The following is a 25,266-nucleotide window of genomic DNA, read 5'->3' as shown; positions in this document are numbered from 1 at the left end:
GTGAGAACCCCGGGCTTGCTCTGGGGTCTCATGTGGTGGAAAAGTCTCTCCTCCAAGCCGTGCTTCCAAAGAAAAACTCTGCAGCCTCTTGTTGTTGGGTCTCAAGGCAGTTTATTGCAAATTATCTAAAAGATTTTCATCTCTGTCTACTGTGGTTTGCTCACAGCTCAGGCAGAGGCACACACACCCTGACATCCTCTCTGTCTGTGTCTTCTTCTTCTCCCTCCCCACCCAGGGCTGCTGCTCTCTTTTATATGATATATTACGTATTACATGTTTATAGTTTTCCCCCAATACCTACTACCTGTATTACAAAGTGCTTTTCTACTCTAAACCAATCTGTGAGTGCCAACATCACCAAGAACATGGAGGTGAGGATGAAGAAGGAGGAAGAACAGGATCAGCCCACTTTCCTCCATCTTAGAACTTCTGACCCCCATGTACAAAGTAAAACCCCCCTGGACAGGTGCTAAAACCCCCCTGTACAATACTAAAAAAATTTCCCTCTGTTTTGTAACTACTTTTACTATCCCATCTAACCCTTTGTGAGTGCTTGTTCCACCTCCAAAGTTGGTAACTCATCCCATGGCTCAAACCCAAAATCACAGCTGTTTGCAGCTGCCTGCCATGGTCTCAAATGCTTCTGACCAAGGCCTGGAACCTCTAAAAATGTCTGAGGGACATTTTGAGTTCCAACAAAGGCTGATGCCTGCCAGGTTTCATAACTCACGTGCCCAAACTGCCCGTTAATATCTGCTCACCTACAGCAGGTCACAGCCTCCTCGTGTCCCTGTCCTGGAGGATGGAGGGGATTATCCCCTGGGGACGTGTGGGTGGGCAGGGAGCTGCAGGTCCCAGCTCAGGACAGCTCAGGGAACACTTCCAAACCCCCCTAACAGGGATTTGATGGGACAGGATCCATGCAGAGATCAGCGGGGTGCTCCTGCAGCTGAGCTTTGCTTGGTGCTGATGAATGGTGGAACCACTGACCTGTGCTGCTCCACCCCAACTCACAACTGCCCCAGTCCTGGCCTGAAAGTACAACAGAGATTTTGGATTTATTTAAGTCCCGGCTTTTCAAGTTGGAAAATTATTATTGCCGTAGATTTTGCATGGATGCTTCAGAGGAAAAAAGGAAAACCCACCAAATTTCAACAGAATACAGGCTGGCAGTGTGACCAGGATAGTAGGATAAAAGCTCTGAAAATACATGTTATTTGGTTAATAAATATATAAATATTTCCATGAAGGTAATCTATGTACATTTCTATAAACTCAAGTTTCATGCCCAGATGTGCTCTGAACAAAGAGCAGTATCTCAGCAGATCAGTGTGACAGGTTAAATAAGCTGTGTCTTTGAGGAGAAATATTTCACGTGTGCAGGAACACACGAGGAGAGTGATCCAGGCATTCCTCAATCCCCAACAACCAGTCCCAGCAGAGGTGACAAACACTGCAAGATGAACCCACCCCACAGCAATCTCAGCACCTCCTCTGCTCAGGGATGGTTTTTGATGAGCTGAAAGAATAGGATTGGATGGGATCTTGGGAAGGAATCCCTGGCTGGGAGGGGGGGCAGGCCCTGGCACAGGGTGCCCAGAAAAGCTGTGGATGATGCCCAGAAATGCCCAAGGCCAGGCTGGGCAGGGCTGGGAGCAGCTGGGACAGTGGGAGGTGTCCCTGCCATGGCAGGGGTGGCACGGGCTGGGATAGAAGGTCCTTTCCAACACAAATCATTCTGGGATTCTAGGATTTTGCTGTTACCTTTTCCATATCAATTTTGGGACGATGATGATGATACAGCAGATGCTTCATCACTCTTTTTAGGCAAAAGGATTGCAACTTTTGATTTTTAAATTATGCCAGACAGCAACACAAATAGTGTTGGAGGAATACATTAAAAACCAAACAATCTTTTATTTTCCACTGCACAAACAGAGCAGGTTCAAAGTCTCAATCATCATTTGATTTCCCTGTGAATTCTCAAGAGCAAAAACGTGAATGTGGATCGGAAGGAGAAGGTAAAAAAGGCATTTACACCAGTGCAGACACAGGACTGCTGCTGCTTCAGGGCTAGAAATCACTGAGCTTCCTTGCTTATTTTCTGGAATCTCCTGCTACTGACCCAGCTGCTCCTTGCACATCTGAAATCTGAGTGCCCTACAGCTCTGATTACACCAAGCACCAAATCTCCCTTGTTTCTTCACACACAAGAACCTCCCTGAGCTCCTGCCCGTGGAGCAGCGGGTGCTGGGACCAGGGGACACATTCCCCTGCTGAGGACAAAATCCAAACTGCCCAGGGCTTGAGTGACCCACTGTCTGACAGCTGAGTACTCCAAATCTTGCTGTTGTAGAGCCTGGGCTGCCCAGTGCAGAATGACAGCTCCTCAGTGTGCCTCTGCAGCAGGAGCCTGCACTGCAGGGCAATGAATGAGCACTGTAAAACAGCCCTGGCACAGGGCTCTGCTCAGGTGGGTTCTGCCCTGCTCCTCCTCCTTCCAAAAAGCTTTTCCAGGAGCCATGGCTGCTCAGCAGCACAGAGAGGATAAATTTTGGCTAGTGTCAAAATAGGTAAACCATAGGATCAGAATTCCAGGGACACTTCCACTGTCCCAGGCTGCTCCAAGTGTCCAGCCGGGCCTTGGGCACTGCCAGGGATCCAGAGGCAGCCACAGCTGCTCTGGGAATTCCATCCTAGCCTCTCCCCACTCTCCCAGCCAGGAATTCCTTCCCAATATCCCATCCAAACCTTCTCTCTCTGTTTGAACCACTCCTTGTCCTATCCTAGCTGAACTCCCTCTCCATTTTTGTTGGCTTCTAGACTAGAGAGCATCCTCTGCTAGAAAAGTTAATGACATTCAAAAATCATTGCACAGACAACATGAAGTGTTAGAATCAATTCAAATGAAATCCATTCAGAATATGAGCGTATTCCAGAAGTTTTCAGAGGATTTGTTGCCTGAAAGTTTTCCACGGAAAAGACCAGATTAGCAAGAATTAAGCAATATCTGTGTCCTGAGATACCAAAATAACTAAAATATTAAACTCCTGATTACACAGTGACTTTGTCAGGACCCCTCTGGGATCCAGCTAGGCAGAAGTCACTCATGGAACATCCCAAATTCTCCTGGCAAATTCAGGAGAAGCCTCAAAACATCACTTGACCTCCCTTATGTGGGGACAGTGCTAAGACCTGCCAGAACTCACAGCTCAGCTTAGGCAGAGCTTTGTTAGGCCAGCTCTGAGTGATCCCCAGCACAACCAACCTCTCTCCACCCCAGGAACAAGAATTTGGGCACTACCAGGGTGCAGGAGAACCAGGGAAAACCAACACTCTCCTGTTATTTCAGATTTCCAGCTAAAATCAGAGCTGGTTTGTTCTGGGAGGTGCAAGCAGAACGTGATACCTGTACCTGGGGAAAGGGGAGATGGGAGATAAAGGTCAGGGAAGTGCAGCTAGATAGGGTTAAGGTCATTAACATTTAGTTCTTTGCCTCTTAGCTCACAGATCACATTTCCAAGGCATAAAGACACTCACCTTACCCAAGCTTTTCAGGCCCAGATTGAAAAACAAACCCACCAGAAAAAAAAAAAAAAAAAAACCCAAAAAAAAAAAAACTCCATTTATAAGGGGTAAGTTTTCTTTTGTTGAAGGTGCAGAGTAAGACTCAAAGCCATCTTGTGGATAAATTCTTGGACTGAGCTGGAACACATTCATTTATTCTGCATCAAAATTATGGGTTTTAGGGATTTTTAAGCAGTATCACTTCCTAGCAAATTCAAGGTAACAGAGACCAGCCCTGAAATTACCTGATAAATTCTTCAAATGTTTATTTACAACCGCAGTAAAATAATTAAGGTTTCTAGAGGAAAAAAAGTTTCTAAAGCCAACAACAACAACAAAAAAACCTGGAACAGAAGATGAGCAGTCACTTCCCGTTATGCAACTGTCTGAAAAAACAGATTTGTTCAATTCAGCGTGAAAAACTGGGCTGGAGTGTGAGTACCCACCACCAGCTGCTGACAGGTTACAACAAGGTGCAGACAGCTGAGTTAAACCAGAAGCAAATTGCTGCAGGACCTGAGACAGATAGGGGAACAGACCCCAAACACACCCTACAGAGATCCAGGGCACTGTCACCCACTGTCCTGCACCCTGCAGCTCCTCATTTCAGGTTTTTAAATCTATCTCTGGTTACAGTCCTGGCAGGACCAGCCCGAGGTGAGGAGGGCAGGAGCATCCCAGAATTCAGATTGGGAAAGAGCTCCAAGGTCACTGAGTGTGGCCCACCTTGTCCCCAGCCCAGAGCTCTGAGTGCCACAGCCAGGAATTCCTGGGGCACCTCCAGGGATGGGCACTCCAACCCTCCCTGGGCAGTGCCAAGGTCTGAGCTCCCTTTCCATGGGGAAATTCCTGCTGCTGCCCACCCTGAGCCTGCCCTGGCCCAGCCTGAGGCTGCTCCCTCTCCTCCTGTCCTCGGCTCACTGCAAACTCCTCCCAAGTTGATGCAGAGAGAGGAGAGAGTTGTGCACTTTCACTTTGCTGCATTTTTGAGGGTTCAGTCACAGTAAACAATGATTTGGATAAGAACTACGGGGAAAATAAAAACAAGGGAGAGATTCAGCACCTTCAGTGATTCCATCCCCACAGACCCTCTTATCCTGGGAAAGCAGAGGAGCAGCTCTCACCCTGCCTGTGTTATCAGAGCAACGACAGCCTAAGCCCAGGGAGCTGCTGCAAGTGTTTGCTCTGATCCTTCTGTGCTTATCAAGGAAAGCAACTCCTGCTCTGAAAATGCAGCAGGACCAACAGCAGTTTCCTCATCAAGATTGGAACCAGTACAAAGTGTGTTACTTCACACCCAACCAAATAAATCAGTGCAGACTCACTGCTCAAAAACCTCAAATAATGCCTTCAGAAATCAAAAGCTGCATTAAGAAATACTGAACTATGACTGCATGAAAATGCTTCAGAGGTACCCATAAAATTAATTTCCAGCATTATACTTAATCCACCCGATTTCTATTTCTCACAGCAATTGGTATTCAGAAAGTTCTGTGGTTTAATGCACAGGTTCTTACTGCAAAGACCAATTAAAAAATAATTACACCATCCAGCTTTTAATCTGGACTTAAAACTGCTCAGCTCGGACTCATTAAAAAAAAAGAAAGAAAAAGAAAAGCCCAGCTGTTCATATGTTCATCCACGATTTCACTTGCTCCTGCCTGGGACACAAACCCACTCCTGCCCCTGGTCACTCACCCAGACCCACAGAAAAGCAGAAGTGCCGAGGCCATGGGGTGTGGAGGTGTGTGAGACCCACCTGCAGAGCTGCCCAAGGACCTGGAGCTGCTGAGAGACCCAGAGAGGCCCCAGAGCTGCTCCAGGGCTGGAGAGAGCTGGGAATGTTCCCCTGGAGAGGAGAAGCTCCAGGGAGAGCTCAGAGCCCCTGGCAGGGCCTGAAGAAATGGAAAGGGACAAAGGATGGAGGGACAGGACACAGGGAATGGCTCCCACTGCCAGAGGACAGGGATGGATGGGAGATTGGGAAGGAATTCCTGGCTGGGAAGGCAAGGAGGGGCTGGGATGGAATTCCCAGAGCAGCTGTGGCTGCCCCTGGATTCCTGGAAGTGTCCAAGGCCAGGTTGGACAGGGCTTGGAGCAACCTGGCATCATGGAAGGTGCCCCTGTCATGGCAGGGGGTGGCACTGGACGATCCCTAAGTTCCCTTTCAGCCCAACCATTCTGGGATTCCAGGATCCAGCAAAGCTCCTTCACTGCTGCTGGGTGCCTGCACTGCCAACAGTGCACTCGCTGCTCCAGGAATGCACCAGGAGCTGGGAATGCTCCCTGGGAGCTGGAGGGAATTGCTCCCTGCAAGCTGGGAATGCTGTGACACTGGCCTGTGCACCACATCTGACAGCTCCTGAGGAAAACAAAGCTGTGGCAGAGCTCTGCTCCTGCAGGAGCTGGGGTTTGAGGCAGCCCCACCAGGAGGGATGCAGCAGCTCCAACCCCAGCTCACTCTCCCAGGGATTTAAAACCACATTCCAGTGACAAGGGAGACAAGTCTAACACATTGTCTCACATGCAATTCCATTATTTTTACTGTTCTCAGCATTTCTTTAGTTGGCAGAAATAAAAGATTTGTACTGGAGTTGCAGCAGCTCCCAAACCTTCCGGCCTCCCCTACACACAAATATTGCAATTTAAACTGGAACCAGCATGAGGCTCCCAGTGCCTCCAAGGACAACAAAGCAGCTTATCAGGGTGAGAAACTGAAAGAACAATGAATAATACAACTTCTGATGTTTAAAGTTGACTTAGAATGAAGCAAACTCTGTTTCTGGCACATCACTGAATTCCCACTCAGCAAGATCCCAGTGTCAGCCCCCACAAGCATTGCACAAGCTGAATACTCAGGGCTTGCCCTTACTACAAATAGTTTTCCCAATCAACTGCTAATTTTAAAGCATCAGTTTCATAATGTTAAAAACAGAAACAGGTAGAAAGCACAGAAGGCACAGTGAATCAGCATACTATGTTTTAAAAGGAGTAACTTAAAATTATAAAGCCAAGAGAGCCACTGATACATAATTTTTAATTTCAATCTTGCCTGGCTTTACCTCAAGATCTAAGTGATGTTTCTCAATGAAGATTGGGACCGCATTTCTTCACTCTTCTGTAACCTTTCCTCATTAGAGTGGTTTGGGGTGGAGGGACCTTAAGGACCATCCTAATCCATCCCCTGCCATGGCAGGGACACACCTCCACTGTCCCAGGCTGCTCCAAGTGTCCAACCTGGCCTTGGGCACTGCCAGGGATCCAGGGGCAGCCCCAGCTGCTCTGGGCACCTGTGCCAGGGCCTGCCCACCCTCACAGCCAAGAATTTCTCCCTAACAATTCAAATCCACCCTCCTTCAGCTCACAGCCATTCCCCCTTGTCCTGGCATTTGGTGCCCTTTGTAAAGAGTCCCTCTCCAGCTCTCTCCATGTACCTCAAAACAGTGTAATTGCCAGGAAAATAAATACAGCAAATCCACAATCCAAACTGCTGCTGACCTCACCTGGGAAGCTGGGATGGCCCAAGGCTCCCAGCTCCCCCAGCACGACCCCACAGCCCAGGCTGGGAGCAGCAAACAGCTCCAGCCCTGCCCAGTGCCCAGCTGGGCACCAGGATGAGCTCATTCCCAGCAGCAAACTCCATCAAAAAGCTTTTTGTTGCAAGCTGCTGTCGTTCAGTTTGCTTGGTTTTCCCATTAATTAGCAAAGATGTTTTACAGAAAGATCCACTTTATCATTCAGAAAATGTTCAGTACTTCCACCCTCTCGTTCTCTTGCACTTCTACCTCTTTAGATTTAGAATATTTATAAGAATTTTTAAAAAATTTTAGCCAAATTGTTAGGATCATGAGGGGATGAATTCTGGAGGGGCCTTTTCTTTGGGTTTGCTTTTTTTTTTTTTTTTTTTTTTTCTCTTTCTTTCTTGGGTGTTTAAAAGAATAAATACTTTCAGGTTCTACTTTCAGGTCTGTCCATCCCCTTCCTAACCAGGCACTCCAGGTTTTGACTTCTGTTTAAAGAACTGTTTCTGTGTTTCATGCAAGAAACTTTCTGGAATAAAACAAAATTAATTCCAGGCTGGTTTGGGTTGGAAGGGACCTTAGGGATCATCCCAATCCACCCCATTCCATGGACAGAACACATTCCACTACCCCAGGTTGATCCAAACTGACTTTGGGCACTGCCAGGGATCCAGGAGCAGCCAGAGCTTCCCTGGGAATTCCATCCCAGCCAGGAATTCCTGCCCAACGTCCCACCTAACCCTGCCCTGTGCCAGCTGCAATGGTGCAGAATTCAGATTTGCACCGTACAGCCCAGCACTGAAATCACAGCACAGGGACTTTTATTAACAGCCAGGCCTGAGGAATGAGGAGGACACAAACCAGAAGCCCTGCAGTGTTTAGGAATCAAAGAACCTCTGATTATGTTCTGTGAAATGCCCAACCCTGCAGATCTGCACTGAGGCACAGGCTGCCTATTCCCAATTCACTCACCAGAAGGAAGCTCAGATGCCTCAGAGAGTTTCACTCTGTGCTGGGTTTGTTTTTTCCTTCACCCCATCATGTGCAGCCTCAGCCAGACTGAATGAATGAGTCACTTAATTAACCCAGAATTTACACAAAGGACATGGGAGAGCAAAAGCCTGCCTTGAATCTGGCCAACCCGGTGAGCATCTGAAAACACTCCATTTTTCTTTTTTTAAAATATATTTTAAAAAGAAATCAGTAGAATAACAGAATTCAGTAAAAACTTGCTGAGAGAGAACAATCCACATGCAACCTCCACATTAAAAACCATAAGATTTCAGTCAATTCCATAAAACATAGCCTACATCCCCTGTTTAGGAGATGAAAATGCTCCTCCCAGTACACAACCCCCTTTTTTGGTATTATGCTTCTGGAAAGTACAATATAAAGCATTTCATCTAGAAATCCCAGCTCGTGTACTTGGAGAGATTACCAGAAAAGTCTCACACACAGGAGATAAGCAGGGACAGGAGTGTCCAGGGTGAGCTGCAGGTGTGAAACCTTGTGCTGAGGACAAAGGTGACAGTGGCAGCCACAGATGATCTTTTTGATTTGCCACTATTGAGACTTCAGAGCTGGGTTATTTCCTTGCACAGAGCACTTGGCTTGGAGAGGGAAAAAGGCATTTTCTGCTGCAGAGAAGAAGGAGAGCCCCTGAAAAAGCCAAAATAGGCACCTGAGGCTGGGGAACTCTGCTGGTGCCACCAAGCTCTGGGTGCTGCCACAGCTGCAGGGAAGGGATGGGAAAAAAGAAAAAAGTGGGGAGTGCAGCACTGCCCTGCTGACTTACAAACACATATCACAGCCACTGACTCACCTCGCCCTCCTGCTCTGCTCTTCATGCTCTATTATTTGCATTTTTTCCTCTGACCCAGCTTTTTTTTCTTCCTACCCATAAGCCCACAAAAAAAAGTTGAGGCTTGAATTTAAAGCATTAACAGGATTGCTGAAAGAAAACTACTTTGAAAAGCCTGTTATCACTCAGAGAGTGCAGCTGGTGGATACCCAGCCTCCCTTTGTAGCTGGAATTCTCTAATAAAGGAACATCTGAGCTTAATCCAAAGCCTCTGCTTCATAAATAATGAGATTCTGCAAACCTTCATTTGAAAACTCACCTAATTTAAGGCCAAAATGCAGGTGCTCCGAGGCACTTTGGAAGTTTCCTTGCTTTGAAGCAAGGGTTAAAAATTCAGTATGGAAAATTACACTGCTCAAGGTGATCTGTGTTAAACAAGATATCCATCAGCAGAGGCCCCCCCTGTTTCACTTCTGTCTTTCAGAGGATCATTTCCCAATCTCTGTCTATATTGCACACCTCAGGTTTTAAGTTGGGAAGTTTCTTTTAAGTAATACAATTATCTAGAATAAAGCAGGGTGTTACACTTGTACAACCAGGATGCTCTGATGCATTTCCATTTAGATTAACTATTTGCATTACTCCTTGTGCTCCCCCCACACATTTGCAAAATTAGTTCAGTACAATGTTTAATTATTCAAATAGAGCTGAAAAAATAACTCCCACTGAAATTTTGATGAGGTGTTAAGGATCTGTAACCCGCTTCCCCCGTCCTCAGGCATAAACTGCCATCTCTTAATTAAAAAAATTAGCACAAGCTAAGTTACTGAATAGCACAAACAGCTACATGAAAAATACCCAAAAATAATTCCACATGGATATTAAGAGCAAACTTGGCACTACACGATTTCTTGTTGAGGTCAAATTCAACTGTTTGGTTACATCAGCACCTCAAAATGATCTTGGAAGAAGTGAAGCTTGCCAGGAATTTCACTGGGGAAACGTAACAGGCACAGTCAGCATATCTGGCTGCTGAAAAATGATTCCACAGATAAATTACACACTAGAAAAAATAAACATATCCCACACTAGCAAGAAAACCAGCTTCATTTTGATAAATCGTGGGCATTTCCCATGTTTCTGCAGGCATATCCCAGCCCAGGGAAATCAATATTCCACTTTAAGTCCACGGGGAGCTCAGAGTTGCAGGGGCAGAGTGTGCAGGGAGTGTGGTGTGCTGAGCCTCAACTCCAAGGGCAGGAGCTGGGAAAACTCAGCCAGTTCAGTGACTCCCTGCCAGAATCTGCATCCCTGCCTCCCAAAAACCCTGCTGAGGGACAGCAAACTGCCCTGGGAACTTCCATTTTTACCCCAGCAGCAGCAGGAAAAAGCAGTTTTCACTCTGGTTCCTGCACAGTGCCTGGCACTCCTGGGAGGGAAGGGGAAGGTAGTGAGCTCCTTGGAGACAAAGCCACACGCACAAATTCAAAAATAACTTCCACTCATGGCTACAAATGCATCGGCCAAAGGCAGCACAGCCCCTGGAGGGTCCAACTTGGAGACTTCTGGTGTCTGGCAGCACCTCATGGAGGAGAGGAAAAGCAGTTTGGAAAGGGTTAAATCCTCCAAGAGGAATCCTAGATGTGCACGGGCAGCTCTGTCCTCACCACAACCTTCCTTCCCCTGCTCTGCCCTGGTCACTCCCTCACTTAATTCCTTAAACGTGTTCCTCTCACTTTCCCAAGAGCACTGGAGTTACCTGTGCCCTCACGAGCAAATTTTCTACTCTCCTGTCAAACAGTCACCAAAATAACTTTGCTATTCTCCCAGTGTCACTTTTGGAGTATTTCCTTCTCTCATTATATAACCACAGAGCTCTGCTTTAAAAGGGAATCTCCTTTTATCACAGGAAGTCAAAGCCCAAGGGGAAAAAACATCAAGTCTGTGGTATGTTTGAACAAGACACCATCAGCTGATGCCAGGCAGAGTCAGGATTTCTGGGAGCAGGGTTCAATTCTGGGTTCCAACAGCCTTTTTAAAAGGTCCTTGTAGCAAAAAATGAAACCCACCCTACACTGCAGACGTTCAGAAAGCCTAAAACAGGATCTGAGCAAACAAATACGGGAGGAAAAAGCAGCTGGGAGCTTTGGAGAGAGAGCAGAGCAGCAGGAAAGGGGGAGCAGAGGGAATCCTGTGCCACAAACACAGCTCAGGGAAAGGAAGGGGAAATGCAAACCATGCTTGGGAGCTGAAGGCAGCACCTGAAGGGACCCCAGGACTCCTGTGAAGGCCAAGCTGCAGGCAGGAGAAGGTGCCAGGCTCTGCTCAGAGCCAGCACACAGGGATGTGCCCACGGGCACAGTCTGGCAGCAGCAGCAGCAATTACTGCTCCTGCCAAAAGCTCAGCTCCGAGGTGCAAGGAGCTCCCCCAACGCCTTCAAATTCATCTCAATTCCTTCCAGGAGAGGGAAATCCCACAGAAGCTGCCAGCCAAGGGACACAATGCACTAAAATAATGCAGAACAGCACAAGTGAAAGAGTTGTTACAGTTGTAAGGACAAGCCAGTGACTGATGCAATGAAAGAATCTTGCGAAGCTGATAATGACAAAGGTTTTTTTCACACCATTGACACCCAGAGGTCTCAAATGTGCAGCTCTTGGGATAAATTTGGGTTGCAGCTGTGCAATACAGCTCTACATTCATATTTAGAGCTGTTAAATCCTGGTAAAACCACCACTGCTTTTAAGGGAAAATACAGGCAAATTATAGCATCCCTCCTTAAAAGTGAATTCCCCAAGCTGAAAATAGTTTGGACCAAAAGCAAATCAGCTCGAGTCAAATCAAACCAGTGCTAATGCAGATATACATCCCCATAAATCCAGTCATTCACCAATTACACCCCTTCAAGCTCCTAAGAGGGTCACTTCAGGACAAATATGTAATCCCAATGTGACACTTGATCCTATTGCCCTACATGCTCTGCCCAAATCCCAATGCAAAAAAAGTACATTTTATCTAAAAAAAAATACCCAGTTAAAGAAAATCCGGCCCTCAGAACAGAAGATGGAAATATCCTTTAATTCTCATGTCATAAATGCTTAAATAGGTTAAAATACAGCCCAAGGAAAATTAGTATGTATGCTTTAAACATGAAGATATCCTGGGAAAATTAACCCTGCAGACTACATACACTGCAGTTTCATATATAAATGCAAATTTGTGATATCAAATACAGCTCCAGCCAGGCACAGCATCCTGCAGTCCCCACTGGGGTGGTGTCACAGGACCACCTGAGATGGACATCGTGTGCCAACCCCACAGCCTGGCACCCCAGAAGGACTGAATTCCTCAGTGAGCCCCTGAGGGTGTGTCCATCATCCTGCAGCACCCTGCCCATGGAGGTGGAACCAACCTCGGCTCCGGGGTCCCACCCTGCACACCTGGGCAGGAGCAGCCACTCCAAGCAGCCAGAGCAGCTGCTGAGCTGAGCTGAGCAAACACCCCCAAAATCAGAGCCCCAGGATGGGCTGGGCTGGGACCTCAAATCCCACCCAGTGCCACCCCTGCCATGGCAGGGACACCTCCCACTGTCCCAGCTGCTCCAGCCTGGCCTTGGGCACTGCCAGGATCCAGGGACAGCCACAGCTGCTCTGGGAATTCCATCCCAGCCCCTCCCCACCCTCCCAAAATCCCACCCAGCCCTGCCCTCTGGCAGTGGGAACCATTCCCTGTGTCCTGCCCCTCCATGCCTTGTCCCCAGGCCCTCTGCAGCTCTCCTGGAGCTCCTGCAGGTCCTGGAAGGTCACACTGAGGTCACCCCAAAGCTTTTCCTCTCCAGGTGAGCATTCCCAGCTCTCCCAGCAGAGCTGCTCCATCCCTGGGATCAGCCTGGAGCCTCCTCTGAGCTCTCTCCAGCAGCTCCTGCCTATGCTGGGGTATGCACTCAGAGCTATGTAATCAACAGTCCTGAGCCTCTGCATCCACAACATCCCAGTGGCAATCCAGCACCAGGCCACCACACAGTCTATTCCATTTATTGCTTTTTATGGATATCACTTCAATCCACAGCTCCCGCTAAGTAAGAAGTCTGAATGATCCACCCATTAACATCCAGAACCCTTTTGCTAATTGCTCTGATTTATGACTTAAAGCAGAAATTATTCACTCCCACCACAAGAGTGCAAAGGAAGGAAGAGAGGGTGACTCAGTTCTTTGTCTCATTCTCTGCCTCCCCCATCTGCAGAGCCTCATTCAGAGCCTCTGCTGGAGCTGCTTGGGCATTTTTGTCTTTGCTTTCCCAGTTTGGAAGTTTCCCATTATCTAATTAACAGCATTGAAAGTATCCATGGACAGCAGCAAAGCTTCTGAGATCCCTTAAAACCAGTACTGATAAGCAAAGGAGCATTTTTAACAGAGAAATGCACTTAATAATGCTGCAACAGAGAAATGGCTGAAATGGAGAGGTTAAACACAAAAAACCCCACAAAGAGGAATATACCTCATCAACAACACCAAAATCCCCCATCCCTGGAAGTGCCCAAGGCCAGGCTGGACAAGGCTTGGAGCAGCCTGGGATAGTTAAGGTGCCTCTGCCCATGGCAGGGGTAGAATGAGATGATCTTCCAACCCACACCACTCTGGGATTCTAGGGAAAATTGACATTCCAAATTCTGTGCTGCCTTTGGTGTGAACAGCATTTCAGTGCACCAGAAAGGGAACCTGGGTGCAGAGAGCAATGAGGGTACAGGCAGGAATTAAGCACTTGGAACTGCTATAAAAAACACCATTTATGACATTTAAAAACACTTTCTTTAAGCTGCTGTTTACAGTTGGGTTTTCTTCAGTATTTCCAACAGCATTTCACATCCAGCATCACTGCTGGTTTCACATCATTGCTGGTTTTCTCCCCAAGTGTGCATCAAGCTGCACTGGCCCACAGGGGAAGGGAGCAGATGGACTTCCCCAGCAGATGTCACTTCATCAGCAGATGGCCCTGCCAGGAGCACCTCCCAGGGACCTCCAAACCCAGGAACACCTTTCAGCACAGCCCACCTCCTCCTCCCAGTGTGCCTGAAACCCAGGCAGATCTGAACTACTGAGAGTCGGGTGCTTAAAAATGCCCAGTGCTTTCCAGAAGGGATTACAGGGAGAATGTCAGTGAATAACAACTTTCACATTCCCGTTTGCATCCTGCTCAGAGCAGTTCCCAGTGCTTCACTCTGCCCTGTCCTCACTGCTGCCTGCCCTCAGGGTCCCTTTCTGAGCTGAAACGGAGTTAACAGCAACCCCAGCAACACTGAATTTGGATTTGGGGTCTGCCTTTGATGAGGGGTCTGCAGCCTTTCCCAGATGTGGAGAGGCTGCAGGAGAAATTCCCCTGGGATGCAGGGTCCTACCTGTTCTGCCCAGCCCAGCTTTCCCACCATCTCCCACAAACCTGCCCCTTTCTCCTGGAAGTGACCTCTGTGAAGCTGAGGATGGTGCCAGGCTCTGCCCAGTGACAGGACAAGGAGCAGTGGCCACAAAGCAAACCACAGCAGCTCCAGCTCAGCAGGAGGAAGAGCCTCTCTCCATGGAGGGACAGCTGCCCAGGGGGGCTGGAGACACCCCAAACCCACCTGGACACACCCCAGGGACCCTGCCCTGCCAGGGGCTTGCCCTGGGTCATCTCCTTCCAGCTCCAATCATTCTGGGATTGTGCCTGGCAGCCTCAGCCTTTCCAATGAAACTTGGCCAGGGATTTTTCACCCCAAGCTCTTATTCATCCCACTGACAGCATTTCCCCACCACATTTTCCCCAGCAAAGCCAGTGATGAGTGCTTGGCATCCCCTTCTCCAAGCAGTTGTTTCTACTTCCCCTTTAACAGAATTGATGCAGCTTCTAAAATGAGTTGTAGAAATCCCACCTGAGTGCCGACCCACTTCTCACTGCCCCACTTCACTGCACTCAACTTCTGGCACAACAACCTGATAGAAAACCTGAAGTGGAGGAGGGCTGGAACCTCAAACCAGTTCTGTTAGAGAAAATCAAGTCATAATATGGAAACAAACCCTCAGTATCAACTCCTGGAAGGACAAACTGCCAGAGCATCTCCAGCCAAGAGCCAACACACCACAGCCCCTGCAAGAAACACGTGGGAGGAGGCAGAAATAAGAGCAGGTAAAAGCACCTGGATGTTTTTCTACCCTCCAGAGGATTTTAAGCACTTCACAAACATAATTTCACTTACATGGAGATATTTGCCCCAGTCCTCAGTGTGAGAGCTGAGGGTTTCCACTCCCAAGAATGAATTGAGCCCCGGCACTTCGGGAGTCACAACTCCAGAGTATGTAAACACACTTTGAAATTGCTCTGATAAATGCCCCCATAGCTTTACTTTGTTTAGAGCAAGTGTCAACACCCTAAATTCAGCTGAAAAACAGCTTTTGGGGATGATGTAGCCCTAATACAATTTTACAAAAGACAATGACTCACTCCCAGGCGGGAGCGTGTTGGAAGTGTATGACCTAATGCTCAGAGACGTTTTGCTTTTCCAAAAACGTCCAGTTGGTTCCCAACCAGTGCAGTTTTTAAAAAAGAAAGTTTTTGCACACAGGAATTTACACGGTTACCTCATTTTTTGTCTTTTTTTTCCAATTCTAGGCAAAATCCAACCAGCTGATGTGCAGTTTCCCCACCCTCAACTTCAGCCTTGTCTTTCCCTATCATCCCATCCTGGATTTGTTCTCCAGCCCCTTCAGCCCTGGCTGTTGGAGGCCAGAGGAGCCCTGCCCCAAGGTGCCAGCCAGCACGAGGAGTTCCTCAGCATACAGGGATGGAGATGTTAAAATCCAAGTGTCAGGACACACCAGACAAGGAACGTGAGCAGAACAAGCCTACTCCATGCTCAGCCAGATTCCCCAGAGTCCTGCTGAGGCTCCCCCAGCTGTGAAGGGCTGACTTGTCAGATGTTCTCTTCAGCCAGCAGCTGGGCAGCTTTCTGAGGAACTTTGTTCCAACACAAAGCCCAGAATCCTGGGATCCATTTACAATTCCCAGCCTCCCTGCTGCTGCTGACACTTGCAAACACCCCGGATAAAAAGGGGCAAAGTGTAGGAAGAAACTGGGAGTGAGTGACACAGGCTAATCAGGATTTTAATCATGCTAATGGATGTGATTAACTGCATACTTGTCCCAGAAGCTCCTGGGAGCAGCCTGACGGCCAGCACGCAGCCGGGGCACTGCTCATCCCACCTTAATCCACAGCCACACCACGAGTGGCACGTCACCTGAACCCTCCTCCCACCCACACAGCCACTCTTGCACCCAGCCAACACGCTCCTTTTGGGCAGGGGACAGACCCCAGCACGCTGCTTGTCCGTCTTAAACTCTCTTTACAAGAGGAGTTCCAGCTCCAGGAGGCTGGAAATCCAACCTTGGCAAAGGAAAGCTAATGCAGGGCCTATTGCTTTACACAAACCTCCCTCGATAATGCAACTACAACTCCTGTTTGTGTTTGCCAGTTTTGTTCAAATCACAGGGACACTGTGAGCTTTATCTCAGCGCTGCTATCTTGCTACTCCCCGGAGGAGCTACCAATTCAGCAGCTGCCACTCCATCCGAGAGAAGTTCTCAGAGGCAGGGAATAAAATAAAGTAAGGCAAGGATTAAAAGAGCAGCAAGGAGCAGCCTTTTCTAAGAGCAAGGGAAGAAATCAGCCCCTTCCCTCCCTGTCTCCAGGGGAGCACAGAACAAATAACCCAGAACCCTCCCAGCTTCCAGCAGACATTTCCAGGGAACAATGTGCATTATGGAGATGGAATACACCATCATTTACATGCACAGCCATTTTTATCCTACATATAAATTTGGTGTCTCTCCTATTTTCTACATCAGCAATTGCAAAAAGTTTTGCTCTCCAGCATGCCAAACTATGGGCTCTCGTGGCAACACACAGAAATTAGTAATTTACTCAGAGGAGTCTAAGACTGATCTTGTTTGGGGCAAATCCTCAGCACTATCCTGATGCAATTTTTAAGAGTGCTAGAGCGTGACACCCATGTCTGCTCATAATCCTTCAGAGTAAGATTACCCAATAATTTTAAATAAATTTAGTATTTAATAATTTCTAACGCAGTATCAAGAAACCAGAGCAACACAAGGCACCAGTGTGAGCCACAAGTATTTCATTCTCCTCATTACCAAGTTAAAATCCGCATAACATCCACAGCAACTGATTTCACTGACCTTTTCTTCCCACAAGAAATTCCTTCCCATGTGTGCAACACTAAGCCATGGAATTGCTTTCTGAGCTGTAGGAGGAGGAAACCCCCCCCCACAGGATGCAGGGGTCCTACCTGCTCTGCTCAGCCCAGCTTCTCCACCATCTCCCAAGAACCTGCTCCAGAGGACATCCACCCTTTCTTCTGGAGATGAACTCTGTGGAGATGATGCAGCACTGGTGGCTCCAGCTCAAGGCTCCAGCTCTCTGCCCCCTCCCACGTGCTGTAATGACAGACCCCTGGCTTCTCTGATCTACAGCTGACTATAATTTCATTTGCCTTCAAGGAGGAAAAAAAGAAAGCACAGAAATAATCAGTTCAATTGCTGTTAAAAGCACGAGGAAGCTGTAGACAGAGACATTTGACTAAGCAGGAGTTTCATCTGCTTCATTTGATACAGGAAGCACAAACACAGAGTTCCAGGAAATAACTCTGCCTTTCAGAGCACTATCAACTTCTTCAATTTGCCTTTGAAACTCCACAGGTACCTACACAAATTATAATTTTGTTGTCTGCAATCTGACTCGCAACAACACGATGAGTAACACACCTTGAACTCTTCATTCTCAGCGGAGGAGGCTGGAATTTTATCTTCCAATCTGTGTCTGGCTTAGCAAAATAAATTATTTGGGGTTTTTCTGGACCAAACCAAGGTATAGTCACACATTATTTCGCTTTCAAGTAACCATCACTTTCATTTGAATTGCAAGTAGCTTGAATTCATGCTGACAGACTTAAACCCTGTCTGACCAGTGGCTTCCCTGAGTCATAAGTTTGGTGTAGGTCAGAATTTGGAAGCTTGCACATCAAGACAGTGCAGAGACAAATGCAGTCCAGGAACTGAGTGGAGGAGACATCACCGGCTCAGCAAACAGGTGAGTTTAAGCCTGAGGTACACAAGAGCAAGAACATGCAATGGGTGTAAACCAGATCTGAACCCTGTAAGGACTCAGAGCTGACTGAATGGCTCAGATTCATTTATTTCTAGGGAAGACAAGCAACCACTAAAACACTACAGGAGTTGGGACCTCAAATATAATTACAGCCCCATTGGCTGAAATTACAGCTGTGTCAGCCCTTTTACCAGCAGGAATACGTAATTCATCTGCTTCAACTGAGCACTCCTCAGACTGCACATAACAAGCTTAAAGCTGGAAATCCAGTCCTTCCCCAGCCTCCACTCAGCCTCACCTTCTGCCCCTCCAAAACCCCAATTTGCTTCTGTTCTCACTGCTGCTCGGGCTGCTGGAGGCGTGGGGGTATTTGATAACATCACAGAACAGTCTGGGCAATCTCTGCTATTTAAAACCTTGACTTAAAACTGCCTGGTGTACCTGGGAGGGAACAGACACTGAACTGAACCCAAATAGTTCAGAATTAGTACTGCCACCTGTAAATGACACTTACCAGAGTAAGGCCAGGTTGGCTCCAGTAGTGTCTGCAAGCCCCTGGTGTGATTATTCACCCAAACAGGGCTGCACTCAGCACTTACCACAGCACTCACAAGCTTCAAAGCTCCCCACAGACAAATCAGGCAGCTTGCTAAAGCAGATCTCCAGGTCTGCTGCCAGGGTGAGGTGCTGCAGCTGGCAGAGAGGAGCCCTGGTGTCCCACGGTGTCCCCACTGCCTGGCATCAGTGGGCAGCACAGGACAGCGCCTGGCACAGCCCTGCCTTTGGAGGAGCAAGCTGATAAAGTCAGGATCTGCTGCCATAAGAGTCCTCCAGCAGCCTCCCCGTTTGCTCCTTAAGGACAGGAGTGACATAATCCTCTCCTAATATCAGCTGAGGGCTCGGGGGGAACCAGGGTGACCCACAAACTGTACCCATGGCAACACCGGGCTCTAGCTGAACTCCCAGGCTGGCATCTCCAAACCACTGACACTTCTTTGTATTATCTGATCTTTCCCTGATGTCATTTCTGCAGAGACACACAAAAACAGATTTAATAATATCCACGGCCTTCAGCTTCAGAGTCAACAATCACAGTCACAAACAGATCAGCTATTCTGCCTTCAAGCTTATTATTTGTCACTAACATGTAATTATTACCAAACAAAACAAAAGACACAGGATATTGCTGCTGTTGCAACAGCAAGTAAGTTAAGCTCTTTTTCAAACTGAAAAAGCCTATCTCTTCTGATGCAAGCAGGCACAAAAGAATAAAAAAGTTTAAAATTTAAAGAGCCCATGAATCCCACAAAATGCATCTGGAAGGATAATCAGAAATTTCCTTGCTTCTCACAAAAAAAACCCAAACAAAACCACAAAAAGTCAATTTGACAGACAGGTCTGTCCAGCCAATGTCATAACTGTATTGTCAATAATTTTGAGTTACAATTTTTCTTTCACAAATAAAAGGAGTTAAGCTGCAATAGCACCTTATAGATACAATACCAGCAAAACATACCAGATGGGACATCAGGCCCTGGCAAGGAGAAAAGAAGCTTTAGAGTTGTAAAACTCCAGTGCAGTCCTGTCCGTTGAGTTTACAAAATGAAGCTGCAGCAGCATCACACGCTGAGCAGGAGGAGGCCCCGAGCAAGGCTTGTTACTGCACACTGAAACACTGAGCAGGGCTTGGACGCCTATTGTATTATTCAAGAAGCCTTCCAGCTTGAATTGTAAACTGGGAAGAACATGGTTCACTGAATGGATGAGTCCAGCTTTAAAAACAAATAAAAACTTTTTTAAAAGCTCTAAAATCAATGGGCTAATCTACTAAATCCATACAGAAATCAGGAGAAGGAAATACGAGAGGGAACGACCGAGTAGGAGAGATCAAGAACCACCTAAAGAAAAGAGACCTAAACATCCAAATTCAGCATGTTCACAGAGCTTTTAACACACCCCTCGTAGAGAAGGAGCGCGTACAACACTCATACTACCAGGATACACTCCGAAGCGGCTTTTGGCAGCAGAACAGCATCAAAACTTCACCGCCTCGAGCTTGAACTTATTACCAGCAGCCCCGCACCGCGAGCACGGGTTTAATTGCCGTCCCTCGCAGCCCAGCTCCGCAGAGAAGCTTGCTCATCCCGAAAGCGGGCCCGCTCGGCCGCGATGACTGCGCACAGGCCTGGCCGGAGCCCGGCGCATCCCCGGCCCGCCACACCCAGCGCTGCGAGCCGCGCTCTGCCCATGCTCATCCTCAGCCGCGGCCCGCCGCCCTCCTTATAAAGCCGGCAGCGGAGCCGCGGCGCCGGGCAAGGACGGGGCACGGAAAGTTCCCCGCCGTCCCGAGGAGAACTGCGGAACCGCCGCGCCGCCGTTGAGCGAAACCCCCGCGGGAGCCGAAGGGACCCCGCGGGAGCAAGGCCGGGGAACGCCCGGGACCCCCCCTCCACCCCGGCCGACCCCCGGACCCGGCCCGGCCGCCTCCCCCGGGCAACAAAGCCGCGCCCCGGCAGCGCCCGCTCGCTCCGCCCGCTCCCCCGGGAGATGCTCGGGGATGCTGCGGGCGCTCCCTGCGCGGCTCCCGCGCCCCGCAGCCCCTGCCGCCTCCCGGCCCGGCCGCGGGCACCGGCGAGGCCGGAGCCCCCGCCCGGGCCGCGTCGGGGAGCGCCGCAGCCGCAGCGCGCTGTCCCCGCGCCCCGTGCCCGGCCGCAGCCCCCTCCCCGCGGCCTTACCGAGCGGCGGGGGCGCGGGGCAGCGCCGGGACGGAGGCGCCGGGACGGAGGCGCCTGGCGAGCGTCGCTGTCCCCTGCGGGCCCGGCGGGAGGAGGAGCGGGGAGCGGAGCCGCGCTGGCCGCGCGCCGAGCGCACTACCCTGCTGGCTGAGGGGGCGGGGCCCGCGCCGCCCGGCCAATCAGCGCCGCGCCGCGCCCGGCAGCGGCCAATCAGCGCCAGCGCGGGCGGCGCGCGGCCGCGCGGGGCGGAGGCGGCGCCGCGGTGAACGGGCAGCGCGGTTGGGCGCGGCGCGGGGCGGGGACGGGGGCGGGGCCAGAGCGGGGGGCGGGGCCAAGGGCGGCGATGGAGGGCGGGGACGCGGCTGAGGGGACAGGGGAGCTGAGGGGGTCAGAGGAGCTGAGGGGGACAGGGGCGCTGAGGGGGACAGGGGAGCTGAGGGGACAGGGGAGCTGAGGGGGACAGGGGCGCTGAGGGGGACAGGGGAGCTGAGGGGGACAGGAGCTGAGGAGACAGGAGTTGAGGGGACAGGGGAGCTGAGGGGGACAGGGGAGCTGAGGGGACAGGGGAGCTGAGGGGGACAGGGGCGCTGAGGGGGACAGGGGAGCTGAGGGGACAGGGGAGCTGAGGGGACAGAGGTGCTGAGGGGACAGGGGAGCTGAGGGGACAGGGGAGCTGAGGGGACAGAGGAGCTGAGGGGACAGGGGAGCTGAGGGGACAGGGGCGCTGAGGGGACAGAGGTGCTGAGGGGACAGGGGAGCTGAGGGGGACAGAGGAGCTGAGGGGACAGAGGCGATGAGGGGACAGAGGTGCTGAGGGGACAGGGGAGCTGAGGGGACAGAGGCGATGAGGGGACAGGGGAGCTGAGGAGACAGGAGTTGAGGGGACAGGGGAGCTGAGGGGACAGAGGAGCTGAGGAGACAGGAGCTGAGGGGATAGAGGAACTGAGGAGACGGGAGCTGAGGGGACAGGGGAGCTGAGGAGACAGAGGAGCTGAGGGGACAGGGGAGCTGAGGGGAGCAGGCTGGAGGGACAAGGCTGAGGGCGTGAAGGCGATCCCATGGGAAGCATGCTGTGGGGCAGGAAAGGGAGATATTTAAAGAGGGAGAAGAAGCCCTGGGAGCGTGCGCACGCCTGGGCGGCACAGCACTCGTGGCTGTGAAGGAGCCGAAGGAGCCTGGTGACAAAGCAGGGCCCAGGGACAGATGGAGCGCCCAGCCGCCCCTCCAGGTGGCCGAACAGCGGGGACCACTCGTGCTGCTGCTCATAATCCTCCACGGCCCTTCTGGCCCAGAAAGGCAGCCCTCTGTGCATGCAGGAGGGCAGGAGGAGAGCAGGAGGATAAAGGGATGACGTGTAGCCAGCAGGACGGTGAGGGATGAAGGGATGTGTTTTTACAGTCACAGAATCGCAGACTGGCTTGGGTTGGAACTGACCTTAAGGATCATCTGGTGCCAGCCTCTGCCATGGGCAGGGACACTTCCACTGTCCCAGGTGCTCCAAGCCCCATCCAGCCTGGCCTGGGATCCAGGGCCAGCCACAGCTGCTCTGGGCACGTGTGCCAGGGCCTGCCCACCCTCCCAGGGAGGAATTTCCTCTTAATAAAAATCTAAATGTACCTTCCTTCAGCTAAAGGCATTCTCTGTGTCCTGTCCCTCCCTGCCTTGTCCCCAGTGCCTCTCCAGCTCTCCTGGAGCCCCTCCAGGCCCTGGAACTCCCGACCCTGAGTGTCCCTCTTGTCACTGCTCTGCACTCGGACACCGAGCCAGCGACCAGCTGAGTGTCCATCAGCCCCTTCCTCACCCACCGAGTGCTCCACCCGGGAAATCCCTGTCTCCCCAGTCTGGGGACAAGGATGGAGTGTGGGACAGTGTCCAACACTTTACGCAAGTCCAGGTGGGTGACACGGCTCACTGTTCCCTCATCCACCAGCACTGTCTCCTCCGTTGTCTGCCCTCAGTGAAACCATTTCCCGTGGCTGAGGTGACACTGGGTTGATGCAGTGACAGCAGCCACGGAGGGTTGATGTTCCATGGGAGGAACATCCAGCCTCGTTCTTCAGGGATAAACCATTCCAGCGTGTTTTGGGAGTTAACCCGGGCAGCAGGCAGGGAGGGACACCGGCCCATCGTTGACAGCTAGGCTCCTGCATGTCCCCGAGGGCTCTGTGTCACCCATCTGCCCAGAGGGAGCTGCAGAGCTACTAAATCATGAAAATACATGACACACTGGCTTGCCAGATAAGCAAATCAAAGCACGGTGACTAAAACTGAAATAGGTGTGTCTCATGTCTGGTCACTGGAGGGAGGAAACGCCCTTGGCATGAGGTGTGGGAGGGGGCACACCCCATCCAGGCAGGGTTAAGCTGCACCCTCTGCCCACCTCTCTCCAGCCTCCCAATCCTGGGTACCTTTCCAGGGCTGGAGCCGGTAAGGGGAAATCCCATGTCCTGATGACAGGCAGATCCATAACAACTGCTTGTACCATGTGCTATTTTTAAGCTCCAAATAAAATAGCATCCTGATGGCTCTCTTTAGGAGGGTTGGGCAGAGGTTTGAATTTCAGAGCTGTCCCAGCCTACCCTGATCACCGGACCCTTAAAGATCCCTCCCTCTCTTTCCTTAGGAAATCCACCTCTCTTCCCCTCTGGAGCCTTTCTGCTGCCTGTCTCCTAGAGCAGGACAGTACCTCCTGTGTCTGTGGAACAGACTAAGTAACTCAACAAAAAACAGGGGTTAAATTACAATAATACAACAAAAAATACACATCAGTGTGTGTCTGACCACTGCGCTGACTGCTTTTGGCTTCAAAAAGAGATTCTGGGTTGTTCCTTCTAAATTCTGAGCTTAGAATTTATTCCCCAAAAGAAAACCCTGAGAGCCCAAAGCCAGGCCTTCACTGCTCAGTGATCACACAGGAGCAAACCTTTGGTGGATTAAGGACATGGTGTGCCCAGGCTTTGGGATTTCCTTCCATGGAACCAAGGAAATCAGAATAACAGGGAGGGAAGGAGGGAAGGAGGGAAGGAGGGAAGGAAGGAAGGAAGGAAGGAAGGAAGGAAGGAAGGAAGGAAGGAAGGAAGGAAGGAAGGAAGGAAGGAAGGAAGGAAGGAAGGAAGGAAGGAAGGAAGGAAGGAAGGAAGGAAGGAAGGAAGGAAGGAAGGAAGGAAGGAAGGAAGGAATCCAAGCTTAGCACAGCTTCTCAGGGCACTGTTTAATATGAAACTCCCTTGGTTTAGTTTAAAATCTGACATCTATTCTTTGCTTCCTGGGAGCAACCTCAGGCCACACTCCATTTGTTGCCTCCCCACATACTTCACCTGTGCAAAAATTCAAAGCATCTCCTTTATCTTTGTCCCGCTAAAGAAAGTAACCTATTTTCTTTCCACTTGCTTTTCCAGACTCCGAGTCCCCTCCATCTCCATGTGGCCTGGAAGGGAGGGCAGCAGGAACCAATGTCCTCGGTGTAAGGCAGACAAGATCTGTGAGACGCCGCAGGTGTGTCTGTCCTTGTCCCGGCAGAGGGAGGGATTTTGTTTGGTGAGGTTGATGGCAGGAGAGAAGGTTCTTAGGCAATGGCTCTGCCCTTTCATCAGGTCAGACAGGGAAGGTGGCTGTGAAAAGGGAAAGGACCCAGCTCATCTCCCTAAGGAGTCACTCCTGGCCAGCCCCATTAGGCCAGCAGGGCAGGTAGGGCAGCCAGCACCGGGGCTGGTCTCAGCGTGGGCCTGACCCGTGCTGGGTGAGTCCCCTCTGGGCACTGGGAGAGCTGGAAAGGGAAAGCTCGGTCTGGGGAAAGCTCCTTTGTCACCACTTTGATGGGAGCCGGTGCAAATGAAGGACGCTGGGTGACACAGCCCATCCCAGGGCACTGACAGCACAAGTGTTGGAGATAAGCAGTAATGAACCGGGCAGCTTTCCTGCCCTTTGGCAAGAGCTCGTCATTCCCTGCTCAAAGCAGGGATGTGGGTGCCCACAGGGGCAGCGGTCTGCCCGGGCTCTGGGGTCTGTCTGAGCTCCAGGGTCTGTCCTGGTTCTGGGGTCTGTCCTGGGCTCTGGAGTCTGTCCAGGTTCTGGGGTCTGTCTGAGCTCCAGGGTCTGTCCTGGGCTCTGGGGTCTGTCTGAGCTCCGGGGTCTGTCTGAGCTCCAGGGTCTGTCCTGGTTCTGGGGTCTGTCCAGGCTGTGGGGTCTGTCCAGGTTCTGGGGTCTGCCCGAGCTCCGGGGTCTGTCTGAGCTCCAGGGTCTGTCCTGGTTCCGGGGTCTGTCTGAGCTCCAGGGTCTGTTGAGGCTCCAGGGAAGCAGCGCTGCCAGGGCTGAGCTGTCACTCCTCGCATCCCTCACTCATCCTGGACAGAGCCCGTGCAGGGGTCACATCCAAAAAGGAGTGGCCAGCAGTGCAGTCAGTAAGTAATGAACATTAACTGTATCAAGGAGAAAAACTCATGAAGCAGATCTCGAAAGGGTTTGAGTGGAATTGCCTCCACGCTTG

General features: G+C 50.5%; 1 protein-coding gene across 6 annotated transcripts in view; it reads right to left on the bottom strand.

Annotated features, from left to right (window-relative positions):
* The window catches only part of MAP4 (microtubule associated protein 4), a 150,018-nt gene extending 129,106 nt beyond the window's left edge, over positions 1–20,912 (bottom strand). For all 6 annotated transcript variants that reach the window (XM_077790011.1, XM_077790021.1, XM_077790013.1 and 3 more), the window contains exon 1: positions 20,781–20,912. The gene's annotated coding sequence lies outside the window, so the exon portion shown is untranslated. The remainder of the gene's footprint in view (positions 1–20,780) is intronic.
* Positions 20,913–25,266: the final 4,354 nt, after the last annotated feature.

Source organism: Lonchura striata, chromosome 1, assembly GCF_046129695.1.
Source record: "Lonchura striata isolate bLonStr1 chromosome 1, bLonStr1.mat, whole genome shotgun sequence".
NCBI lineage: Eukaryota > Metazoa > Chordata > Aves > Passeriformes > Estrildidae > Lonchura > Lonchura striata.
The sequence above is the reverse complement of the archived record's forward strand: the minus strand, read 5'-3'. Positions and strand labels throughout refer to the sequence as shown.